Here is an 8656-nt window from a genome sequence, read left to right as displayed (position 1 = left end):
GTGTTCTCGCATACCCCTAGAGCATCGAGCCAGCGGGGTGGTGGCACTGGAATCCTCATCTCTCCCAAGTGGACATTCTCTCTTTCTCCCCTGACCCATCTGTCTATCTCCTCATTTGAATTCCATGCTGTCACAGTTACCAGCCCTTTCAAGCTTAACATCCTTATCATTTATCGCCCTCCAGGTTCCCTTGGAGAGTTCATCAATGAGCTTGACGCCTTGATAAGTTCCTTTCCTGAGGATGGCTCACCTCTCACAGTTCTGGGTGACTTTAACCTCCCCACGTCTACCTTCGACTCATTCCTCTCTGCCTCCTTCTTTCCACTCCTCTCCTCTTTCGACCTCACCCTCTCACCTTCCCCCCCTACTCACAAGGCAGGCAATACGCTTGACCTCATCTTTACTAGATGCTGTTCTTCCACTAATCTCATTGCAACTCCCCGCCAAGTCTCCGACCACTACCTTGTATCCTTTTCCCTCTCGCTCTCATCCAACACTTCTCACTCTGCCCCTACTCGGATGGTATTGCGCCGTCCCAACCTTCGCTCTCTCTCTCCCGCTACTCTCTCCTCTTCCATCCTATCATCTCTTCCCTCTGCTCAAACCTTCTCCAACCTATCTCCTGATTCTGCCTCCTCAACCCTCCTCTCCTCCCTCTCTGCATCCTTTGATTTCCTCTGTCCCCTATCCTCCAGGCCGGCTCGGTCCTCCCCTCCTGCTCCGTGGCTCGACGACTCACTGCGAGCTCACAGAACAGGGCTCCGGGCAGCCAAGCGGAAATGGAGGAAAACTCGCCTCCCTGCGGACCTGGCATCCTTTCACTCCCTCCTCTCTACATTTTTCTCTTCTGTCTCTGCTGCTAAAGCCACTTTCTACCACTCTAAACTCCAAGCATCTGCCTCTAACCCTAGGAAGCTCTTTGCTACCTTCTCCTCCCTCCTGAATCCTCCTCCCCCTCCACCCCCCCTCCTCCCTCTCTGCGGATGACTTCGTCAACCATTTTGAAAAGAAGGTTGACGACATCCGATCCTCGTTTGCTAAGTCAAACGACACTGCTGGTCCTGCTCACACTGCCCTACCCTGTGCTTTGACCTCTTTCTCCCCTCTCTCTCCAGATGAAATCTCGCGTCTTGTGACGGCCGGCCGCCCAACAACCTGCCCACTTGACCCTATCCCCTCCTCTCTTCTCCAGACCATTTCTGGAGACCTTCTCCCCTACCTCACCTCGCTCATCAACTCATCCTTGACCGCTGGCTACGTCCCTTCCGTCTTCAAGAGAGCGAGAGTTGCACCCCTTCTGAAAAAACCTACACTCGATCCCTCCGATGTCAACAACTACAGACCAGTATCCCTTCTTTCCTTTCTCTCCAAAACTCTTGAACGTGCTGTCCTTGGCCAGCTCTCTTGCTATCTCTCTCAGAATGACCTTCTTGATCCTAATCAGTCAGGTTTCAAGACTGGGCATTCAACTGAGACTGCTCTTCTCTGTGTCACGGAGGCTCTCCGCACTGCTAAAGCTAACTCTCTCTCCTCTGCTCTCATCCTTCTAGACCTATCTGCTGCCTTTGATACCGTGAACCATCAGATCCTCCTCTCCACCCTCTCCGAGCTGGGCATCTCCGGCGCCGCCCACGCTTGGATTGCGTCCTACCTGACAGGTCGCTCCTACCAGGTGGCGTGGCGAGAATCTGTCTCCGCACCACGTGCTCTCACCACTGGTGTCCCCCAGGGCTCTGTTCTTGGCCCACTCCTATTCTCGCTATACACCAAGTCACTTGGCTCTGTCATATCCTCACATGGTCTCTCATATCATTGCTATGCAGATGACACACAATTAATCTTCTCCTTTCCCCCTTCTGACAACCAGGTGGCGAATCGCATCTCTGCATGTCTGGCAGACATATCAGTGTGGATGACGGATCACCACCTCAAGCTGAACCTCGGCAAGACGGAGCTGCTCTTCCTCCCGGGGAAGGACTGCCCGTTCCATGATCTCGCCATCACGGTTGACAACTCCCTTGTGTCCTCCTCCCAGAGTGCTAAGAGCCTTGGCGTGACCCTGGACAACACCCTGTCGTTCTCCACCAACATCAAGGCGGTGACCCGATCCTGTAGGTTCATGCTCTACAACATTCGCAGAGTACGACCCTGCCTCACACAGGAAGCGGCGCAGGTCCTAATCCAGGCACTTGTCATCTCCCGTCTGGATTATTGCAACTCGCTGTTGGCTGGGCTCCCTGCCTGTGCCATTAAACCCCTACAACTCATCCAGAACGCCGCAGCCCGTCTGGTGTTCAACCTTCCCAAGTTCTCTCACGTCACCCCGCTCCTCCGCTCTCTCCACTGGCTTCCAGTCGAAGCTCGCATCCGCTACAAGACCATGGTGCTTGCCTACGGAGCTGTGAGGGGAACGGCACCTCCGTACCTTCAGGCTCTGATCAGGCCCTACACCCAAACAAGGGCACTCCGTTCATCCACCTCTGGCCTGCTCGCCTCCCTACCTCTGAGGAAGCACAGTTCCCGCTCAGCCCAGTCAAAACTGTTCGCTGCTCTGGCACCCCAATGGTGGAACAAGCTCCCTCACGACGCCAGGACAGCGGAGTCATTCACCACCTTCCGGAGACACCTGAAACCCCACCTCTTCAAGGAATACCTGGGATAGGATAAAGTAATCCTTCTAACCCCCCCCTTAAAAGATTTAGATGCACTATTGTAAAGTGGTTGTTCCACTGGATATTATAAGGTGAATGCACCACTTTGTAAGTCGCTCTGGATAAGAGCGTCTGCTAAATGACTTAAATGTAAATGTAAATGTAAATCAATAAGTGCATCGAGGACGTCATCCCCACAGTGACTGTACGTACATACCCCAACCAGAAGCCATGGATTACAGGCAACATTCGCACTGAGCTAAAGGGTAGAGCTGCCACTTTCAAGGTGCAGGATTCTAACCCGGAAGTTTACAAGAAATCCTGCTATGCCCTGTGACGAACCATCAAACAGGCAAAGCGTCAATATAGGGCTAAGATGGAATCATACTACACCGGCTCCGATGCTTGTCTTATGTGGCAGGGCTTGCAAACTATTACAGACTACAAAGGGAAGCACAGCCGTGAGCTGCCCAGTAACACGAGCCTACCAGACGAGCTAAACCACTTCTATGCTTGCTTCAAGGCAAGAAACACTGAGGCATGCATGAGAGCATCAGCTGTTCCGGACGACTGTGTGATCATGCTCTCCGTAGCCGACGTGAGTAAGACCTTTAAACAGGTCAACATACACAAGGCTGCGGGGCCAGATGGATTACCAGGACGTGTGCTCCGGGCATGTGCTGACCAACTGGCAGGTGTCTTCACTGACATTTTCAAAATGTCCCTGTCTGTAATACAAACATGTTTCAAGCAGATCACCCTGTGCACAAGAACACAAAGGCTACTGGCCTAAATGACTACAGACCCGAAGCACTCACGTCCGTAGCCATGAAGTGCTTTGAAAGGTTGGTAATGGCTCACATCAACACCATTATCCCAGAAACCCTCGACCCACTCCAAGTTGCATACCACCCAAACAGATCCACAGATGATGCAATCTCTATTGCACTCCACATTGCCCTTTCACACCTGGACAAAAGAAACACCTATGTGAGAATGCTATTCATTGACTACAGCTCAGCGTTCAACACCATAGTACCCTCAAAGCTCATCACTAAGCTAAGGACCCTGGGACTAAACACCTCCCTCTGCAACTGGATCCTGGACGTCCTGACGGGCCGCCCCCAGGTGGTGAGGGTAGGTAGCAGCACATCTGCCACGCTGATCCTCAACGCTGGAGCTCCCCAAGGGTGCGTGCCCAGTCCCCTCCTGTACTCCCTGTTCACCCACGACTGCATGGCCAGGCACGACTCCAACACCATCATTAAGTTTGCAGACGACACAACAGTGGTAGGCCTGATCACCTATAACGACGAGACAGCCTATAGGGAGGAGGTCAGAGACCTGGCCGGGTGGTGCCAGAATAAGAACCTATCCCTCAACGTAACCAAGACTAAGGAGATGATTGTGGACTACAGGAAAAGTAGGACCGAGCACGCCCCCATTGTCATCGACAGGGCTGTAGTGGAGCAGGTTGAGAGCTTCAAGTTCCTTGGTGTCCACATCACCAACAAACTAGAATGGTCCAAACACACCAAGACAGTCGTGAAGAGGGCACGACAAAGCCTATTCCCCCTCAGGAAACTAAAAAGATTTGGCATGGGTCCTGAGATCCTCAAAGGTTCTACAGCTGCAACATCGAGAGCATCCTGAATGGCTGTATCACTGCCTGGTACGGCAATTGCTCTGCCTCTGACCGCAAGGCACTACAGAGGGTAGTGCGTACGGCCCAGTACATCACTGGGGCTAAGCTGCCTGCCATCCAGGACCTCTACACCAGGCGGTGTCAGAGGAAGGCCCTAAAAATGGTTAAAGACCCCAGCCACCCCAGTCATAGACTGTTCTCTCTACTACCGCATGGCAAGCGGTACCGGAGTGCCAAGTCTAGGACAAAAAGGCTTCTCAACAGTTTTTACCCCCAAGCCATAAGACTCCTGAACAGGTAATCAAATGGCTACCCGGACTATTTGCATTGTGTGCCCCCCCAACCCCATTTTTTTACGCTGATGCTACTCTCTTTTTATCATATATGCCTAGTCACTTTAACTATACATATGATAAACAGAGGGTAGCAGTAGCATAAAAAAGGGGTTGGCGGGTGGTGGGTGGCGGGACACAATGCAGATTAGAGGTCGACCGATTAATCGGAATGGCCGATTAATTAGGGCTGATTTCAAGTTTTCATAACAATCGGTAATCGGTATTTTTGGCCACCGATTTGCCGATTTTTTTATATTTGTTTAAATATATTTTTTATTTTTTAATGTTTATTTTATTATTTTTTTTAAACCTTTATTTAACTAGGCAAGTCAGTTAAAGAACACATTTTTATTTTCAATGACGGCCTAGGAACGGTGGGTTAACTGCCTTGTTCAGGGTCAGAACGACAGATTTTTACCTTGTCAGCTTGGGGATGCAACCTTACGTTAACTAGCCCAACGCTCTAACCACCTGCTTTACGTTGCCAAGGTAAGTTGCTAGCTAGCATTAAACTTATCTTATAAAAAAAAACTATCACTCAATCATAAACACTAGTTAACTACACATGTTTGATGATATTACTAGTTTATCTAGCATGTCCTGCTTTGCATATAATCGATGTGGTGCGCATTCGCGAAAAAGGACTGTCTTTGCTCTGACGTGTACCTAACCATAAACATCAATGTCTTTCTTAAAATCAATACACAAGTATATATTTTTAAACCTGCATATTTAGTTAATATTGCCTGCTAACATTAATTTCTTTTAACTAGGGAAAATGTGTCACTTCTCTTGCAAACAGAGTCAGGGTATATGCAGCAGTTTGGGCCGCCTGGCTTGTTGCGAACTGTGAAGACTATTTCTTCCTAACAAAGACAGCAGACTTCGCCAAACGGGGATGATTTAACAAAAGCGCATTTGCGAAAAAAAGCACAATCGTTGCACGACTGTACCTAACCATAAACATCAATGCCTTTCTTAAAATCAATACACAGAAGTATATATTTTTAAACCTGCATATTTAGATAAAAGAAATCCAGGTTAGCAGGCAATATTAACCAGGTGAAATTGTGTCAGTTCTCTTGCGTTCGTTGCACGCAGAATCAGGGTATACAGAATCTGTCTCGTTGCGAACTAATTTGCCAGAATTTTACGGAACTATGAAATAACATTGTAGGTTGTGCGATGTAACAGGAATATTTAGACTTATGGATGCCACCCATTAGATAAAATACGGAACGGTTCCGTATGTCACTGAAAGAATAATGTTTTCGAGATGATAGTTTCCGGATTTGACCATATTAATGACCTAAGGTTTATTATATTATATTTAAGTCTATGATTTGATATTTGATAGAGCAGTCTGACTGAGCGGTGGTAGGCAGCAGCAGGCTCGTAATAGTCAAAGGTATATGGTTTTGAGAGAAATAGTCGACGCGTCATAATTCCTGTAATAACTTGCGGCTGAACTTGAAAGGGGTTCCTTCGTTATTTTACCATTCATGTCTTCCATAGAGAATGTCTTGATCTATTTCAAATAAGGTCTGTGTTTTGTGCTTAAACCGCCTCTGCGTTTTGATACCCGTGTAAATCTCACTAGGTAACGTTTGTCAACATATATTCATAAATCCACTCTACAAAATGTTTTATCTTCGCTTATATTGATCAGAGTTATATCCTATGGATATCTACACAGTTATAAAATTGGCAAGGTGGTGTAAGCCTAAACCAAACACAGACCTTATTTTAAATTAATCTAAAAATATCCTATGGAATAAATGAAGGAACCGCTTTTCAGATTTTGCTAGAAGGTGTCATAGGAATTATGACTCGCACTTTGGTAGTCAATTCTTACCATACCCATTATTAAAATAGGATTTCATGCATATAGAAATTACAGTTTTTGTTTTCAGCATTCATCACAGGTAACTTAAACTATTTTTATTATTCAAACAGTTGAGAGTATTTGTCTCCTAAGCAGACTCTTCAGTATCGTTGTCACTTCAGAGCTGTGTGTGTGTGTGTGTGTGTGTGTGTGTGTGTGTGTGTGTGTGTGTGTGTGTGTATATATACATATTCAAAAAAAAAAATCATAATAATAATCGGCCGATTAATCGGTATCGGTTTTTTGGCCCCCCAATAATCGGTATCGGTATCGGCATTGAAAAAAATCATAATCGGTCGACCTCTAATGCAGATAGCCCGGTTAGCCAATGTGTGGGGGCACTGGTTGGTTGGGCCAATTGAGGTAGCATGTACCTGAATGTATAGTTAAAGTGACTATGCATATATGATAAATAGAGAGTAGCAGCAACGTAAAAGAGGGGATGTGGGATTTACTTTACTTTAATTAGTTTATTTGGTAACACTTAATTTTAAGGGGTCCTTATTACAGTGTAACTACATGTATAATTACACTGTAACAAGTATTATAGTTAACTGTAACCACTTATTACAGTGTAATTGCAACATGTTACTGGTAGTAATTGTGGTATGTAATTACAGAGGTGTAACAATGAATGCTTGTTATCATGTTTGATACGAATGGGCAGATTTCCACTAAATTCACCAACTTTTGTTTTGCTTCTTCTCAGCTGCATACAATCACAGAGGTTGTGATCAACTGGTGGATGCGCTGGGTGTCTGAGAGATTATAGCCTATGCTCAATGGCACTGTTCAAACGATATCTCCACTCAGTGTTGTTGCTAGCACTTGCCCCTAAAATAAAGTGTACCATCTGGGTTTACTTGGTTGAGCTGGTAAAAACAGATCAGTAGGTCAACCTCACTGACTGGGATCTAATATTGGTAGCATATGTGGAAAAATACAGTATTTCAAAGTATAGTGCATGTAATGTTTGGCTAAGAACAATGTCATTACTAGTTGTTACACAGGATTTAGCTCATTAAAATGAAGTGTATCTTGAGGGGTACTTACTTGTAATTAATGAGTACTTATACAGTATATTACTCTTCCTGACAAATTGGCCCTCATTTTAAAGGTTCTGGAAGTTTCACTTAATTTCTGTACCTTATCGTAAAAGGAAGTGAAACTCCCAGAACCTTTCAAATGAGGGCCAGGTTGTCAGGATGGGTAATGTACGGTATAAGTAAACATTAATTATAAGTAAGTACCCCGCAAGATACACAGGATTTAGCTCGTTCAAATGAATCGTAACACTTGGCAATTACATTGTACTTAGGCAAACATTGTGTATAATGTTTGAAATTGTGGGTTTTTGTCATCTGGGATTACCAAATTTACCCAGATAGTACTTTAGTGGTACTTTATTTTGGTGGCAAGAACTAGAAATAACATTGAGAGGAGATATATTTTCAACAGTGCACATGCATGGGTAAGTAATTAGAGCCTATTGAGCATAATCTCTCGGACACCTAGCGCATCCAAGAGGGGTCACAACCTTTGTAACAGTTACTGAATCTGATGCAGCTGAGAAGAAACAAAACACTACCTTTGTGAATTTAGTGGAAACCTGCCCATTTGTAACAAGCACGGTAACAAGCATTCATTGTGACTCCTCTGTAATTACAGACTGAAATTACCACCAGTTACATGTTGTTATTAGAGTGTAACTAATTGTTGTTACAGTTAACTACAATACTTGTTGCAGTCTAATAACACTGTAAAAATGACCCCTTAAAATGAAGTATTACCATTTATTTTTACAGGGACAGTGCACATTAATCAACGTTTCAGTAAAAGTGCCTGTTTTAGCCAGCCAGCTAATTTTCAACCACAGTTCCTGGGCAGGTTATTAAAAACTGTTACAATAACAATACAGTAACATGTAGCAAGCAGACAGAGAACATAGGACAAGTAACACGTAGCACACAGACAGAGCAACATAGGACAAGTAGCACATTGCACACAGACAGAGCCACATAGGACAAGTAACACGTAGCAAGCAGACAGAGCAACATAGGACAAGTAACACGTAGCAAGCAGACAGAGCAACAAAGAACAAGAAACATGTAGCATACAGACAGAGCAACATAGGACAAGT

This window comes from Salmo salar, chromosome 14 (genome assembly GCF_965601325.2).
Source record: "Salmo salar chromosome 14, fSalSal1, whole genome shotgun sequence".
In the NCBI taxonomy this organism is placed as follows: domain Eukaryota; kingdom Metazoa; phylum Chordata; class Actinopteri; order Salmoniformes; family Salmonidae; genus Salmo; species Salmo salar.
This window is presented reverse-complemented; position numbering follows the sequence as displayed.